Raw genomic sequence first — 19,216 nt, 5'->3', positions numbered from 1 at the left:
GGCTTTTCCTATATGTGTTGGAGGAAAGGTCGTTAATATTGAAGTAGAAGTCATAGACGCTAACCTAGATTATAATCTCCTATTAGGAAGGAATTGGGTATACGAGATGGAAGTCGTTGTTTCGACTCTATTTCGTGTCATTTGCTTTCCTTATGAGGGGAAAATCGTTAAGGTTGACCAATTGGACTATTATCCAGCTGATCCTCAAGCAAACTCTGACTCTACCATTCCTTTAGTGGGTAACCCCCGTCCGCCTATTGAGAGTCTAGGAGTCGGGATGTATTCTTCATTGATGGGTACGTTTAACCTTCCCCCTCCTACAGCTGGTATAGATACAATTTCATCCTCCAGGGATCCTTTACGGAGAGAGTTTGTCCAAACTCTTTATTCTTCGAATCCTGGAACCTTAGCTTCATCTGTGACCACATCAGGTGACGACAAGGTGGGTGAAATAGAATCTCTTATGTCTGCAGCAGAACCTAGATGTGAATCTATCGATAACTCTGTAGATAACCATTCTACTATTTCCTCGGGGAAAGAAATAGATGGTGATGTGGCTCATTTTCGGACCCCTGATTCCACCTCTGCATCGGATTGCTCGGATATTGTTTTTCCATCGGATGAAGCGATATTCGAAGCAATGACGGCCGTAGATCGACCTTTGGAAGATTTACATCGTCGGTTATACTTTCATTCCCCTGTGCATGAAGTAGAATCTCGGTCCTCCAGTTCGACTAGTGATGTTTGTACGGTCCCTTTGGCTCCGACACATTTATTTGCCGAAGAGAGTATATTGATTGGTTCGATCGTCGTACCTATAAACATCCCTAGGTGTCAGTTGGCGGAGCCCCCTGACGGGCTCTACCTCAGGAAGTATTTTGCTTAGTTTTACCAGGCAATGGCTTCTTTGTATTTTATGTATATTTGTACATATCTTATCGAGCGTTTTTCTGATATCAGCACTTTTGGTCTGCTTTGGCAGGTGTTGATGGATGATTTGGTTTATTTTGGATTCGCCGATGGTGCTAGTCGGCACACTCGGAATCTTGCTTCCGCAGCTTGGGTACTTTATTACCCAACTGGTCAGTTGATGACATCGAGAGGCGTGTGTATCGGTCCTGCTTCAAACAATATGGCCGAGTATACAGCTGTTATCAGTTTATTATCCGAGGCAATCTCTTATGGGATCGACTCGTTGGTAGTGTATCTTGATTCTCAATTGATAGTGTCTCAGTTAAATAACATTTATCGGGTTAGAGATCCATCATTATATCGCCAATATTTAAGGGTGAGGTTGTTGCAAAGATCATTTATTTACATTAATTATTTGCACATTCCAAGATCTCAAAATTGGTTAGCTGATTCTATCGCTAATCAAGCATTAGACTGGCATATCAATCATTCATCATCATAAAATCATGCATCAAAAAGTCAAACTGTATATATATATATATCACAAAGCGTCTCGAGTGTACATATGTGTGTCCAAAAATATACAAAATTGGGACTCAAATGCCCATAATCATGTCAGGCATATCTAATGCCTCGGCTCTGGATGAGCAGCTAAATAACTAACTATAGCATTGGCCACGCGCCGAAAAACGCGAACCCAGTCACGTGGCATCCCAACCACATGACGCTGCATATCTGGAGGAAGGTCCTCTATCTCGGCCATCGGTACTTGATAGCTCAATCTCGCCAAGTGTCGCTGCACGTTGGCGAGGGTCCTTTCCGCATCCGCAGCCGCCTCTTCGGCTCCTCGGCCACGCCGTCCGTGCCGTGGGAATCCATCTGGTCGCACAGGCCCAATGTCTGAAACATGATCATCATATCAGTCATTTGAATCTCATCAAAAAAATATATTTTTCAAAGTTCATCATTATGCTTGAAAAATCCTAAAAATCATAAAATCATAAAAATCAAAAAATCTTACCGATCTCGCCCCATGCTGCATCTGGTGGCAGCACTAGGTCAGGATCTCCTCGGAAATCCAGTCCAGCATAGGGGTAGTCGTCTATGGCGATGATCTGTTGCTCCCACCAAGCAAAAAAGTTGTCGTCGAATGCATTCCTGGGCACTTCCCCACCCCCCAGACGTTTCATCAAGTCAGCCCACCGGCCCATACGTGGATCACGTGGACTACTGATGGGAACTGCTACCCTGGGACGGAGTGCAGGAACCTTCTCGAAGAAAAATGTGCATAAAATGGTCCCATACCCAAAGTTCTTGGTCTGTCCCTTCCTGATAGAAGCAAGCTGCTCCTTCATGTTGGCAAGTAGGGGAGTACACCAGTCAAACACCGTGGTGAGACAGTCCACTGCTACGCTCATGTTTACTCGTGATGCCTGATGTAGCGAAGATGACCCGTTCACTCGAGCTATGGTGAACAGGATTATCCGCAGTGACAAACTCGCCACGTGTGGGATCGAGATCTGACTCCCGACCTTCCGATGACCTGGGCAGTAAAGTTGTACATAGTCGTCTACGCTGAGACTATTCCGGGTCCTGCCCCGGGAGTGGACTACCTCTCCCCTTCGGGAAAGGCCCGTGATGAAATATATATCTTCCACTTCTATCCTGAGTGGCATTTGATCAATCATAAAAGCTTCTTCCTCGACATCCCAGTAATCAATAAGTCTCTCGAGCAGACGCACATTTGCTTTCATATTCGGCAACTTAAAGAATTTTAACAATCCGCATCCCCGTAAGGCATCTAATGCCTCATCATTCTCCATAACTTCATTATCTACAGCTGAGTGCTCTCTTTCACGCCATGTGAGAGTCATCCTGGAAGAAAAAATCAAATTCATCCATTAGTTTTTTATATAAAAATTTTTCGCTGCGCACACGCGGTTTACCCTATACACAGTCGCGTGTAGGGCCGTCGTATACGCGATTTATATACATCCAACCCGCGTGTACGCCGCAGAGCAATTTTTTGCAAAAATCTAACGGTGAAACATTAATTAAACTTCCTAAAAACTATCACAATTGATTGCAAGACAGGTTTAGTGCTTACCTGGAAGTTTTCGGCAAGTTTGAACGGTTGAATAAGTCACGGGGAAAGTTTGCTCCTTTTGCTCCACAATTTGCTCTCCAAGTCAAACGGTGAAAATGGTAAGTCCAAAATTTCTTTTTATAAGTTTTGAAAATGCAAAATTTTTTCAAAATTTTATTTTGTTTGGTTTCATGTCACTTTTAACTTGGGAGCTTGGAATGTCGAGATTGAGTTGTTTTTCAGGACATTTTGGACATTTTTCGACGATTCGAGGCGGTTCCATGACTGCTGACCCGTCATGGCAGGTATCGTGTTCTCACTGGCATATAGGTTAGGGACACCATTTTTCCATTGCATTATGCATACTAGCCTCCATTTGACCGATACATCTGCCATAGGGTCGACCCCATCATGTTATGGTTCGCAAGCCATTTTCACTCGCCGATTCTTTAAATCATGACATGATGGTAGAGCCATCCTTTTACATGGGCATCCTAGTTAGCACCTCACTGACATTTGTTGCCCATGCTGCTTCGTTTTGAGTAGGCTCGGGAGTCCTCTGTAGTCCCGCCATGACTTATGCGTTGAAGACTCATTCTTCTTTGCTTCTTCGCTTTGTTCTGGCCTTATACCCTAGAGGCTCCTATGTGTGTTGAGTTGTACTTCTGCATTGCATGTTGACCATTTGCACCTTTTGGCCTATAACCGGCTTCACTTGGACTCGTGTTTAAGCCCACTTTTGACCATGACGTCTGCAAAAAATCAACCTTGCATACCCTTGACCTCTGCAGCTTGACATACCCAGATCCGTGGAAGGGACATACCTCTGAGTGTCACTGACCAGTTTTTCACCTCCCTGCATTGAGCATAGGAACGTTCCTTTCCCAGGAACTAGAGCATCTGTTTCACCGACACTCGTTCTTTCCACTGTACCATAGCATTCTTTTATTCTTTTTCCGGCTTATCAGAAAAAGACAAAAAAATTAAATATTCCAAAAAGAGCGGGAACAGGGACATTATTTCCATTTATTGTTGGCAGCTAGAGTCAGTCGTGTCGCCCTTGAACAAAGCACTCGAAACAAAGTCTCCTCCGCATGGGTGGGATTTAGTTTGACTTAGGTAAGCCATAACCTTGTTATCGAGTCAGTTCTCCCCCGATTGGTTATCTCTTCCAATCATATGGAGGGTTCGTTCGTGCCTCCTGCATGACGAACTTATACAGATTCATTATATGCTGCCACATAGTCACGTTGAGTCGTGCTTTTGTTCAAGGGAAGTTAGCCTGAGTCGGCCTTTCTGCGGTGTCTCTTGACTCATTTTTCAGTCGGCCATCCCTGGTTGTCAGTGTCATGTCTATCATCACATCAGTTATATTGGTCCTTCACTCGTGCCGGTTTGAGAAGGTCCCCATTGACTTCTTGCTGGCGGGTCTTGTCCTTATCGACGACGACACATTGCTCTGAGGGCAGACCTAGAGACCGCACCCTGGCCCTATTTTCATTATTGATAGGTCACCTTGTGCTCAGCATCGATCAGTATCATGGGTCTTTGACTGAGTGGTTTCCCTTGTGTTCGACATCAGCATACATTATCACACATTGGGATTCGTGCAGTACCTTGGTTTCCATTTGACCCTATTGGTGGATACCTCGCCTCTGTGTCAGCTTTCATTATTGGTTGGTTCAGAGGGTTTCTGCCGTGCGCTAGCCACATCTTGTGTACGCCGGAAACGTACTTTCGGTTGGGTTACTACATCTTTTTCGTCCGATTCCTTCCACATTATTGGCCTACGGGTTACACTCGCGCTAGATTGATGGAGGATGCCTTAATGCCTTCCTTCTAGCGGATCTTTCCCTATCGACTCCGACTCATTGCTCTGGGGCAAAGATCTAGAGTCCATTTGGCAGTACCTTGGGGTTTGCAGTCATTAGTGGCAGATTCCTCGCTATCGACAGTGGGAAACCATCATTGTCTCCTGATTGATAGATTCTTACAGGTGTTCGACTTCAGCTCATCTATTCACACTTGTTAGATTGTACTGGGTACCTTGACGCTCATTATCATTATCGGTGGGTAGTCTCGCGTTTGTTAACGGTATACATCAATGACCGGTAATCAAACGATTTCTCACATGGTCGACTTCAGATCATTTATTCCCATGGTGTAGAAATGTACCACGGCGGTCGGTGAAGACCTCAGGTTGTATCAGCATTCATTGGTTCACTTGACAGTTGCTCCTGTTACTGCTAGTTGATACCATTCCACCTTATATGTTGCAGTTAGTCATGGCGACATTCTATATGCTGGCACCTGAGTTTGCAGTGTAGTACCATCCTATTCCATCATGTTCAGTTGGTACCTTATGGGATCAGTCTTTGATTTCAGTGATCCGTTGCATCTTTCAGCATCATTGACAGTTTTATATGTGATATTCAGACATGTACTTACTCATTATGATCAGATGATCCATTATGTATTTTTACAGTCATTTATACTTGTATACTTAGTGGATCCGCTTGTACTTGATATGCGGACATGCTTTACTTTTCCTGAGCATGGGTATGCCCGCCTCAGACAGTGTTTCTTTCTGATCTCCTTTCGGTGGCTTGGCAGGCTGAATTCTGGTGAAGTCCTCCTCGGTTTTTCGGCAGAGTTCCTTTCCTTGTACTTACTTAATGTATTTCGGCCATCATGTTCCCCTTCTGACCTCATACATTAGGGGGCATCTGTTATAGCTCCAAATCTCACTCTTATGGTTTGTGATGCTGCACTTATGGCCTAGGGCAACCCCTCCTTCCAGACCTGGTCCAAAAATTTAAAAAACAGTGTTTTATTCCCTGTACGCGACTTTGCCCTGTGTTAAACGCGTGTACACGCGGGTCTGTCATACCCAACCCGCGTGTATCTATTAAAACACTTAAAAAAATATAATTTCCTCTTTTTCGGGCGGTGATCGCGGGTTTACCTGCTGGATCACCTGTTAGTGCCCGTGGCCCAACTGTTCCCAACCAACTCCTAACTAAAAAACTACTTTGGAGAGGGTATAAAAAGACATCAAAGGGAAGGCCAAGGGGAGAGAGAGAAAGGAGAGCAAGATTATTATGCTGAGATTTTTCCCTTAGACCAGGTCTGAAGTCCTTGGTGCATCCTGCACTTCCCCCATTTTGCATAGGAAACCCTTGTTTCCATGTGTATTGGTGATCATTCATCCTTGACATCATCATTGAGTAAGACTTGGAAGGAGCTCTTGTTGAAGGCTGGAGGCTGGAACGAATCCGGGAGGAAGCTTGCTTGGAGCCGGCTGAAGGTGTTCAGGTGATATCTTTCCGATATATGTACTTTATTTGCCTTTATATATAAAGAAACACGTCTTTGTTCCCGAATAATCTTTCTTTATGCTTACGAGATTCTTGTGTTGAATTCTTATGAAAGTAGTTACTTAAAGATTATTTATAACTAACTTTATAGCATAAAGATGATTTATACATAAACTTCTATACATGTACTGTTGATTTCTTTGATTTGTTTGTCTTGCAGGTCAGAGAAAGAAGAAGGGAACTCCAAGAAGGGTTTGCACCCTAACGGTCTTCTCGGACGTAGGACCTTAGGTATGTACCCTAAAACATTAGAATTTGCTTAAAAGTTGAAAAGATGGCTGTGTGTGTGTGTTTCTTTGTATAAGCAATTTTCAGTCTGGTAGAGTCTCAGCCCAAAGGACTCTAGGGGTACTTTCCCTTCAACCAGTTGCCAAAATGAACTCCATCCGCCTTGTTCTTTCCCTTGCTGCCTCTTTAAAATGGGAAGTCCATCAGATGGATGTTAAATCTGCCTTCTTGCATGGGGACTTGCAGGAAGAAATCTATATGGAACAACCCATTGGCTTCATACAAACAGACTCCAGCCTTGTTTGTCGACTTAAGAAATCCCTTTATGGCCTCAAGCAAGCTCCTCGGGCTTGGTATGCCAAAATGGATAGCTTTCTTTTAGAATCTGGCTTTTCTAGGTGTCATTCTGACAATACTGTCTACACCAAGAAAGAGGGCAACTCTCTTATCATCCTTGTTCTTTATGTCGATGATCTTATTCTTACTGGTAGTGATCCCAACCTTATAAACCATGTGAAGTCCAGCCTTAAAAAGAAATTTGAAATGACAGACTTAGGACATTTACACTATTTTCTCGGTCTTCAAGTCTTGCAATCCCAAGAGGGTATTTTCCTTTCCCAGTCCAAGTATGCTTGTGATATTCTTCGTCATTTTCACATGGAAGACTGTAAGCCAGCCCCTTCTCCCTTTCAGTCTGGAGTCAAACTTTCAGTCTCTTGTACCTCTCTTGAAGTTGATGCTACCTTATACCGTCAACTTGTCGGAAAACTCCTGTATTTAACCCATACTCGTCCTGATCTTTCCTTTGCTGTTGGCCTTGTTGCGCGTTTTATGCAAAACCCCCGTGAAAGTCATTGGAAAGCAGCTAAAAGAATACTTCGTTATGTTCGAGGTACAGTACAGTTTGGGATTCATTACAGTGCCAAAGCAGCTCCTCTGTTAGTTGGTTTCACTGATTCTGATTGGGCTGGTGACCCTGATGATCGGAAGTCTACTGCCGGTTATGTCTTCACTCTTGGTTCAGGACCTATTACATGGGCTTGTAAGAAACAGGCTGCCATTTCTCTTTCGTCAGCAGAAGCAGAGTATCGTAGTGCCGTGGAAGCTAGTAAGGAAGCCTTGTGGCTTCGTCAGATCCTATCAGAGTTTGGCTTTGAGCAGCAGCATTCAACCACACTTTGGTGTGATAATCAAAGTGCCATTCAGCTATGCAAAGATCCAGTCCAGCATCAGCGCAACAAACACATTGAACTACACATGCACTTCATCAGAAAGCTCATTCATGACCATGTTCTTGAAGTGCAATATTGTCCAACAGATGATCAGGTTGCAGACATCTTCACAAAGGCTCTCACAGAGGCGAAGTTCACTAAACTTCGATATATGCTTGGAGTTCAGGAAGTTGTCACTAAGGGGGGATAGGCTCTAGTGCCTCCTTCCTTCTCCTATTGTGTCATATTTGTAAATCCTTCAATCCTATCCCAAGTTGTTCTTAAGGGGGGATGTTAGGATATTCCGACACATAGGATATAGTTAAGTTCAACTTGGTCTAGTATAGAGTTAGGTTAGAGTTAGGTAAAGTGTGTTTCTTTACCGTTGTACATTTTGTAACTTACAATCCGACGGTCACGATATGTAGTGATCCGACGGTTCACTCTCACCTCGGTATTACCGACACTTGATCCGTGGCTTGACACCCGATTGGTCCATGAGTTCTATTTAAAGCGCATGGAGGGTCATTGTTCGGGTAATCCATGCATGAGAGAAGCTTATGTAAATTTTCATTCTTTGATTAATAAATTGCCTGTAGTACCCACGTTGGGACAGGCCGTGGACTGTTTCCCTCCTTGCACTCTGAGGGTTTTAACCACGTCAAAAATACTGGTGTATTGATTTGAGATCTGGTTGTGAGCGGTGTCCCTTTGGTATTCTTTCTGTGGAACTTACCCTGTAAATTCCTACAAGCCCTGTTCCTTATTCCCCTATGTCATTTTTCCTATTATCACCACCCTTACACTACCACACTCATATTCCCTTTCCCCTCCCCCTATTGCTCAATAAAAACCCTAAACCCTACCTTATTAAAACCCCAAACCCTAACCTATCAAAATACCCAAAATCCCTACAAATCCCTAAACAAAATTCTCCCTATAAGCCCTATTCCCATTACATTACTCCCCTCCTAATACTCCCTTGTTTCATTGTCCCCCTTGGTGGCAGATATCACAAACAACACCCAGCTTCACCATCATCAAACGGGCAGCCTAAATACAGTTTATAAACAGCATTCATGGCATCTGAGGGTTCAGCAGAATATGAGGGGGAAACTCACAGTGATATAGCTTCATGAGACATCATAGGAGTGGAAAACATGTTAGGGATGAGCCAAACACCCTCACTGAGTTATAGGCATGCCCTCTTGCTATGTCATGTTCCCAGCACCTAGCATGTTTTGAATTTTTTCAAAGGGTGGCAAATGTTAGAGTTCATCATGAGTTGGCCTGTCTTTTTGTGCTTCACCTACATGGAGGTCAGTCTATCTTGGCCGGGGTCACCTTCACATTGACACCCGAAACTATCTCAGTGGAAACAGGCATACCAAATGTTGGAGAATAGTGGCATAAGAAAAAGAAGGTGGATAGGCATCATTATGAGCCTTACATTAAGGCCAGTTGTTTGAGGCATCTCACAAGAGTCTTCCCATTCAGATTTTTGAAAGATGAGTATGCTCCACTCATGAAATTGATCATCAAGTACTTCAATTGTGAGGGGAGGTTTTCTCGCCTATATGCCTATCACATCAGGTTGTTCATGCACTTTACCAGGGTGCGGATGACGAACCTCCCATTTTTCATTTGCGGGAACATAGAGAGGATGAAAAATTTCATGCAGCATAAGACCCCTCAGCAGCAGCTCAATAGTGCTTATCACTTTGCTCTTATCCGGATTTTGGTGGATCATCAGCTGGGATTGCAGGGCATTTCTTGGGAGGACTTCATCTCCCATGACTTCTTCAGCGCTCCACGGGTAGTATCACAGGCAGAGCATGAGATAGGTGGTCCTTCAAATCAGTATGCGCGCCATGAGACTGCTACTATGCCAGTATTCATCACCTATAAGAGAGGCAGTAGACATTTGTTTGCAGTGGCAAAGCGAGTGTTATCTCCACCCAGGGTGGAAGGGGCCCCGCATTCGACATCAACACCACAGGAATAGGATAGAGGTAAGGAGCCAGTGTAGGAGGAAGGGCCATTAGGTGAACGAGAGACCGAATTCGTTCTCCTCCATGATGATGAGACAGATACAAAACCTACACATGCAGAGCTTGGAGAGGTCATCCAGGAGCAGCAATCAGTGATTGAGGCCTTATCCCTTGACTTGGAGAGGGCTAAGTGGAACATGAAGTACCTGGAGCAGAGAAACAAACAGCTAGAGGATCAGCGGGTGATTATGGAGTTGCAAAACATTCGTGAGCATCGCCAAGCTACTCAAAGGAGAAGAGTTGAGCTCACATCATTTGAGCAAGAGATCAATGAGGATTAGGAGGCCCATCTCGAGAGCGTGAACATGCACTTAGAGAGGCTGCTGGACAAGGCCGATCAGGACCTTGCCTTGCTGGGACACATGGCTTATCATTACAGGACACGAAATATGGGTGCAAGGGCCCGGATAAGGAGCTTAAAGGCAAAATTGAGCAAAGCAACCAAAGAGGAAAAAGAGCAAGATCGGCTTAGAATCTTGGCTGAGGCCTCTTTGGCATAGCATAGCACCTCATAGAGGACCTCGAGCCCAAATTTCAAGGAATTTGGGGAAATTTTGGTCACATGACAAATTTTTGGGCGAAACACAGGTTTTTTCTCCCTGCGCTAAAAATCGGGAGCTCCAAATGAAGAATGGTTTGCATTTTTGGATTCAGCATGGAAAATCACAACTACTGGTGCTTGGACAAGAAATTTGGGCAAGATCTGAGTCTCCAGGAGGTCAAAAACACCCAAAAAATGGCCTCTATGCCCCTTTTTTGAGACACAGGAAGCAGTCTTGAGAGAATGAAGATTTGGAGGGGCAAATCAGCACCAAATTCAGAAATTCCAGTTGGGTTAGAAAGTAGACAGGACAGTATTTCCAACAAGCCCACTTGGTCACATTTTGGACACCTACAAGTTCCCCAAAACAGGCCCCAAGGTAGCACAGCGCACAGAGTAAAAATTGCCAAATTTTCTTCCGTTTCGCGAAATTTTGATTCGCGACTTCTCTAGGTGGGCCTGCTCATCTACACTTCAGTTTTTTGGAACCTAAGGAGGCATTTAAAGTATTTTTTTCCCTAGATTGGCTTCTATCCAAGTGGCAAAGGAAGGCAAACGGTCACCCAAGCCATTTGTCATGTTTGAAACGCTGCACCTATAGCTGATGGTTGGCTCTTCATCTACATTTTGTAATGATTCGAGTAACTCCCCAAGCCTTGGGAATTCTATCTCTTCATGGCACATTTTATATATTGTATGTAAACCATTTGCAACGGGTTGGTTGGTTTGTAACTTCTAAGAGGATGTGGGAAAGAAACTTTGTTTCTTCACTGTGTATTTTTGACAGAGAATTAATGAAAGGCAGCGGCTCTGTTTCATGAGATTCATGTGGTTGTGAGTGTAGCAAATGTGTCTCTTATGTTTTCATATGTATTTCGTTATGTTTCATAATTCAATTCATGTTCATTTCCAGTGAATTTTTTTGAGTTAGATAAGGTAGAATTCAATTTTATTGCTCTGCCTGTGGGAAAATTTCATGTTTAGTGTTCTTCTTCTGTTGAAAAGGATTCATGTTCCTATGCCCTTTTCACTCTCCCAAACAATCTCTCCATTCCGCGTTATTTCAAACTAAATTGCTTCACTTTCCGCCTGCCTTGCCTCACGAAGTAATCTGTGCCTTTGTATTAAATTCTCTATTCTTTGCTGACCGTTGGTACCATACCATCCCAGAAGCTTGGTCATTCATGAAAATTGTTTCTTGTATCCATATTCACTTACTTGCCTAAGATAAATATTTCACTATAAGTCATCTCAGACCGTTTCGTTTATCCATTCACTGAGCGTGACTCGGAGAGAGCCCTCTCCCGCTCTGTTAGGGCTAGCTACCAGACTGAGCATGGTTTGTGGTTACCCTGAATTTTTCCTTCCTTTAGCCCAGGGCAGATTTAGGTGCTAACATAGTGGCGACTCCGCTGGGGACAACTGAAATCAAATCCCCTTATTTCTTAATAATTCTAAGCTTCCGGATGATGAGTTTAGGATTGGATAGGCTGAGTAAGTTGGTTGTGTCCTGTGATTTTTCTCAATAGCACGTTGGCTTCGAGACGATATACCAGAGCCAATCCAGACCCGGATCCTCCTCATATTTACGAAAACCCAAATTTGATTCCGAGACTCCTTCTTCAAGAGAGCACCATAACTCCTGTGTTCAAATCCCATTCATGTCCTGACATTTTTGAGTATCTTGAAGAGCTTGAGTTTGACGAGCGGTTTCAAATATCGTTGTTTGAGTCTAAGTCCGAAAGGGCTGTTGACTATACTGTCCCCAATCCACAATTTCTTGTAGACTTAGAAACCGAAAGAGCTAATCGGTTAGTTGATAATTATATTATAGCACAGCCTCAAACTCCAATTGCTAGCCCCTTACAAACTATGCAAACTCCTCCAACACCTCCAAGGCCAAATTCACCGAGAGTGATGGCTGCCCGTTTTGCACCCCTGGTTCTGCCTCAAGTTCTAGATGACATGCCCACATATTATCAAAGCAACATCCTGTTTTTTGATGGCACTCCTAACATCATTACTACCCAACAACATGTGGACAAAATGGCAAACTTCTATGAACTTCATGAGATCGATGCAGAGAATGTGGCAATGAGACTCTTTGTACAGACGTTTGTAGGTGATGTAAGGAAATGGTTCAGAGGTTTGCCGGTGGCAAGTATCACTACCTTGGCCGAACTACAAAAATAATTTTTGAATCAATGGGAAGTGAAAAAAAATCCTCTTCAAATTCTGGCTGAATATGAGAAAATCAAACGAAACGCTGGTGATTCGGTCCAAGACTATTGTGTTAGATTCAATTCAGTTTATAACGAAATTCCAGATCATCTACAGCCACCTGTGGGACTAGCTATGATGAAATTTCCAGATGGTCTTGACGCTGATATGGACTACCAATTAATAGAGAGAGAACCGGCCACAATGGAAGACATGTAGAAAATCGCAGTCAGCGTTGAAGCGAATCTATTGTCCATGAGAGCTAGAGCGAAAGCAGAAAAGAAAGTCACGGTTAAGGAAGACCCTTCTTCGATGGATCGATTACTCAAAAAGGTAGAGCAGATGCTTGAAAGGGTGAAGCTCGACAACCATGAGCCACAAGTTAGAAATGCTAACTTCCATGGCCAGCAGCAACCATAATATAGAATAAGACAAAGAGATCAGCGTGCCCAAGAGCAGACAGCACAACGGCCAGTACAGACACCTTTGCAGCAAAATTTTGTGCATGGACCGGAGTTATATGAGGACGGAAATGGAATAGGTGAAGAAAACCACCTCTTTACTCCAGATGAGCTGCCTACTTACATTACCAAAGAAGATGAGTGTGCGGTGAGCTCAGCTGCACACAAAGACGCAGATTTCATTCTAGCAAGTGACACTGTTTTACAAGAAGAATCAGAGGAGTATCAAAGGGGGTATATGAATGCTCTGTCTGCACAGCAGCAGTGATATTCACTTAGAAACAGAAATGTGTTGGCCAAACCAATTCAGAAAAAGAAGGATTTTGAAGCATCAAAGAATGATTCATCAATTTCACAAAGGAAAGGAAAGGAGGCAGTTGGTCCAGAGAGTAGCAAATCACCATCAGCAGAACAATCACATTAGCAAGCTGCATCAAAAGAAAAGGAAAAGAAAGAAATCCCAGTCAAATAGGTAGAAAAGATTCCCACTCTTAATTTAGAGAATGAGATTTCCAAATTAAAAGTATCCATCCCCTTGATTGAAATAATGAAGAACAACAGTTATAGAGGACAAATATCTAAGATGTTGAATTTGGACCCAATGTCTGACATGGTGAATGTTGAAGAAGATCAACCTGAAATGATTTTTGGGCCAGCCTCGAATGGTGAGTCTCCTGATAGTGATGTGCCACCCTTTTACATCAGTTTAAGATTGCATGATATTGTGTTACATAATGCCATGTTCAATTCCAGAGCTTCTCACAATCTCATGCCCAAGGATATCATGGATAAACTTGGTCTGGACATCACCCGGCAATACCACGATCTCTATTCATTTGATTCCAGCAGAGTGAGATGTATAGGACTGATCAAAGACTTGGTTGTGAGTTTGGATCAGCTTCCCATGAAAAATGTTTTGATGGATGTTGTGGTAGCAGATATTCCTGCAAGGTTTGGCATGCTTCTTTCCAGGTCTTGGGTAGCGAAATTGAAAGGGACACTACAGCTAGATTTCTCCTATGCAACTATTCCAGTGTTTGGACAAATGAGGAAATTGTATTGGGAACAAAAAATGAAATATATTGTCACAAGCAAGGAGAAACCAATAAATCATCCAATTAACTATGTACATATAGATTTATAGTCTTTTGTTTTGTATTCATATAGTTTAAATGATATAGATAGTCAGGTAGTAGAAGCAGATGATATTCCAGAAATAACAGAAAAATTCAGAGAAATTTTAAAGAAAGAAGGACAAGAACAACAGAACAATGTTGGGCAATCAGCCGAAAGTAATGGACAGCAAGTAGACAAGGCACATCAAACAGATTTCCAGCACTTACAAGAGGAGGAAGAAGGTTTCTGGACCATGGATTTTGATGGAGTAGTGGGAAATGATGGCACTGGAATTGGAATTCGGGTACGCAGTCCTTTCTCCGCCCCAAACAAAGTGCCTAGTAGCATGAGGGTTTGCTCTTACAAGTTGGATTTTGAGTGTTCAAACAATGAAGCTGAATATGAAGCTCTGGTTGCTGGCTTGAAGATTCTAAGGAAGCTGAATGCTAAGAGGATTTCGGTATATGGCGACTTCGAATTGGTAATAAAGCAGGTTAGAAGCGAGTATCAAGCAAAGCATCCTAGGATGCGGGCCTACCGTAATGCAGTTCTAGACATTCTAAAATTATTTTCAAAATACACCTTGACATGTGTGCCTCGTATACAAAATAGTATTGCTGACGCTCTTGCCAAGGCAGCAAGTAGTTTGAAGATCCCAATGAATTCTAGCAATAAATTTGAAATCCATGTCAAGCATCGTCCAACCATTCCAGAAAATTAGAGATATTGGCAAGTGTTTCAAGATGATGAGGAGATTAATGATTTTCTGCAAAACAAAGGCAAGTTCAAAGAAACCTCAATTGATGTAGAAAATGATGATGGTAAAGGGAATGGTACAGATGAAGCGCAGATCAATGAAATGGACGTGCTACAGCTGAAGAATAACATTATTCCTAAAGGCTTGATACCTTTAGAAGAACTTTTTGATCAAGATGATGTAGCCTGCAAGCCAACATTGTAGCCAACAGAGAAGGGTGTAGAAGAGGTCAACATCGGAATAGCTGCCAATCCTAAGTTGGTAAAATTGTCCAAAGCATTGCCGCTAAAGATCAAGGACAAATACATCAGTTTTCTAGCTTCATTGGCAGATGTGTTTGCTTGGGACTATTCTAATTTAAAGACCTATGATACCAATATAATTCAGCACACGATACCCATCAAGCCCAATCAAAAACCATTCAGACAAAAGTTGAGAAGGATAAATCCAAAGTTGCTGCCATCTATTGAAAAGGAGGTAAACATGTTGTAAAAGTCAGGTATCATTGTGCCCATCAGATTTTTGGATTGGATCTCTAACTTAGTGCCCGTACGAAAGAAGACAGGTGAGATCCGATTATGCATTGATTTCAGAAATCTAAATAAAGTTTCATTGAAGGACAACTATCCACTGCCCAAAATGGACCATATACTTCAATGAGTAGTGGGGGGATCTCATATGTCACTACTTGATGGTTGTTCCGGATATAACCAAATTTCTATCCATGAAGATGACTGGGACAAAACAACATTCACCACTCCATGGGGAACCTTTCATTACGCCAAAATGCCTTTCGGTTTAAAGAATGCAGGTGCCACATTTCAACGTGTAATGGACTTGGCTTTTGCGAATGAGAAAGATGTGTTTTTGGTGGTGTACCTAGATGATTTGATGGTGTTTTCCAAATATGATGAAGAGCACATGCATCATCTAAAAATTGTCTTTCAAAAGTGCAGAAAATATGGTTTATCGCTGAATCCGAAGAAGAGCTTGTTCACCATGGAAGAAGGAAAATTACTCGGGCATATTATCTCAAAGGATGGCATTCGTATTGACCCAGCACGTGTGCAAGCAATTCAGCAAATCGACCTGCCCCGGAATAAAAAAGAGATACAATCGTTCAATGGTAAGATGAATTTTCTACGTCGCTTTGTACCTAATCTTGCTGAACACCTAAGAGAAATGACCAACATGCTTAAGAAGGACAGCCAAGTGAAATGGATAGAGGAGGCTGTAAAATCTTTCAATTTGGTTAATTTTCTCTTTCTTCAGCTCCAATTCTAGTCAGCCCGGACTACACTCAGGATTTCATATTGTTTTCATTTGCTTCGGAGCACACTATGGTAGCAGTATTATTATAGAAAATAGATGATCATGAAAGACCCATTGCATTCTTCAATAGAGCTATAAGGGATGCAGCCTTAAAGTACAACATCATTGAGAAACAAGCCCTGGCACTTGTGAAGCCATTGAAACATTTCCGCGTATATGTTCTACATTCTAATATTCCGCCCTATGTTCCTAACGTTGTTGTAAAAGATGTTCTAGTGCAGACCGATCCGGAAGGAAGAAGAGGCAAATGGATTGCAGCCCTGCTGGAATATGATGTGGAAATAAAGCCCACAAAGTTGGTCAAAGGAAAGGGGTTGGCGAAATTAATGGCCGAATCAAACTTGCATGCCTTAGACATAAATCTGATCACTGCTATGTCCGATGAGAATGAGGAAATATCATCCATTCAGGTATCGGAAATTTTTTCTCTATCCCCATGGTATTCAGATATAATATATGTGCTAAAAAATCTATCACCATTGCACGGCATGACTAGAAATAAAGCAAGAACACTCAAGTTGAAGGCTGCCAAGTTTTGCATTCTAAATTCTGCGCTGTATTGGAAAGATCCTGGTGGCATTTTGTTAAATTGTCTGGTGGAAGAGGAGGCAAAGAAAGTTATGGAGGATTTCCACGGAGGAGAGTGTGGTGGTCACCTCTTTTGGAATTCAACAGCAAATAAAATTTTGAGAGTAGGGTAGTATTGCCCGACATTATTTGCTGGTGTACATAAGATGGTCAAGCGTTGTCATAAATGTTAGATTTTCGAAGGAAAACAAAAGCTACAGCCTTTGCCACTTAATCCTATTGAGGTGAGTGCTCCTTTCTAGTAGTGGGGATTGGATTTCATTGGTGAAGTTCATCCCGCTTCTTCCGGTTAGCATAGATGGATCCTCACAGCAACATATTATTTCACAAAATGGATTGAGGCAACTCCCACCAGACAAGCTACAGATACGGTAATCATTTCATTTCTTGAAAATAACATCTTGTCTCATTTTGGTTGTCCGAATAAGTTAATCATCGATAATGCAGTAGCTTTCCAATAAAAAAGGATGCTAGAATTTTGTCATAAATATCACATCATTTTGGGTCATTCAACTGCCTACCATCCACAAGGCAATGGATTGGCAGAGTCTTCGAATAAATCACTGGTCAACATCATCAAAAAGCTGATGTAAATAAATAAAAAGAGCTGGAATAAGAGGTTGGTCCATGCGCTTTGGGCAGATCGGATCAGTCACAAAAAATCCATTGGTATGTCACCGTTCAAGCTTGTCTATGGAGTTGACACATTATTTCCCACCTCTCTCGCTGACCCGGTAGTCAAACTTCTTCAAGAGGCAGGCAGTGAAGAAGATCCCATGCAAAGAAGGTTGAATCAAATGATCCACTTGCAGCAAACAAGAGAAGAAGTTTTCAAGAACACATCCAAATTGCAGGAGAAAATAAAGAAAATTTATGACAGAAAAGAAAAGGCAGATAAATTTCAGTTGGATGATGTGGTGCTGAAGTGGGATGCAAGGAATGAAGAGAAAGGTAAGCACGGAAAGTTCGAGAATGTTTGGAAAGGTCCTTTCAAGGTTGCAGCATATAAGGGTCAGAATGCCTTTCTTCTGAAGGAAATGAACGAGGAAGCTTGTCCAGGAGGGCCGATCAATGGTCGACTGCTCAAGAGGTACCACTACTAAGTTATTTTGTTGCTTCCACTATCATTGTAAATACCATTTTTATTTCAGTTTGGTTTCAGTCTGTCAAGATAGTTTTTGAGTCATTTCAATGTCAAGTTTGAGTCAATTTTTGGTCTTTTTAATTTCATAAATGAGTCAGAGTCCTGTGTTGTTGTCGAAATGATGACTCCACAGCCCAATGGATGGAAGGCACTGTCTAGCTCTTCCAGAGATCTGTTGTTCTTGGCACCTCCAAGGAGCTACCATCCCCATTGGAGCCAATGTTAGAGTCGGTCTGGTCAGTCCTCCGTCAGTGATCAAAACTCTTTTTGCATTTCATTTTTAGGTGTCCCACTCCATTTATTCAGCTACATTTCGTTAGGGGCATGCCATGATCTGATGGAGAAGGTCATGCTAGTCATCTCCCCTCATGTCTGGCTCCTGCTGGCTTAGGTCTTGTGTCAATAATCACCAAAGTCCATGACAGTCAAGGTCTGGTCCTTCAACGGACAAAGGTCGTTTTTGGTCATTTGGTCTAGGAATTAAACAATTTGGTATTTAATATGTCCAGTAAAGCCATGCTGGCTAGAGTGATGACCTTGAAAAGTAATGATCCATAGAGTTTCATCATCATATTGATAAACTTCGATTGTTCTTCAAAACTCTGTTTTGAAGAAAATTCAAACAGTGCTATTGATGACAAAATTTTCAAAAAGAGGTTTCCGTTGATTTCTACAGGTGCAGTAATGGCTTCCGTGGCCAAATGCTCTGTCATTCAATCCTCACAAAAAGTGTTGAAAATTTCATCATTTGAGCCAAAATTTAGAGAAAAAGTGAAAATCAAGGTTGTATTAACGTAAGTGAAAAAATGTCAAACAGGACATTAGAAAGGTGGGTTTTTTGAAAAAGAAAATTTAAAACATGACCTCCAAGCCTATATACACAAGTTTCCATCATAAATCAAACTCATTGTGCAATCAAAGAGCTTAGAGAAGCATTGATGGGTCGTGGAGTGCGAAATCACGCTATTTGGAGCTGTTGGAGGAAGTTTCAGGGTGCGCAGAGCACACAGGCAGGGGCGCGACGCACACAGAGGGCGCAGCCCACACACAGGGTGCAGCGAACACACAACCCACCCGCAGTGGTAATTTCTAACCAATGCAGCGCACACACAACGCGCGGTGTACTACGCTTTGCGCGCGGCACACAGAGACAAAGCGCCCAGAACGTGCCAAAACTCCCTCAAATCTTTGG

Source organism: Pinus tabuliformis, chromosome 7 (assembly GCF_031772625.1).
Source record: "Pinus tabuliformis cultivar Carrire ecotype Pingquan chromosome 7, CPIR1, whole genome shotgun sequence".
NCBI classification, from domain to species: Eukaryota; Viridiplantae; Streptophyta; class Pinopsida; order Pinales; family Pinaceae; genus Pinus; species Pinus tabuliformis.
The sequence above is the reverse complement of the archived record's forward strand: the minus strand, read 5'-3'. Positions refer to the sequence as shown.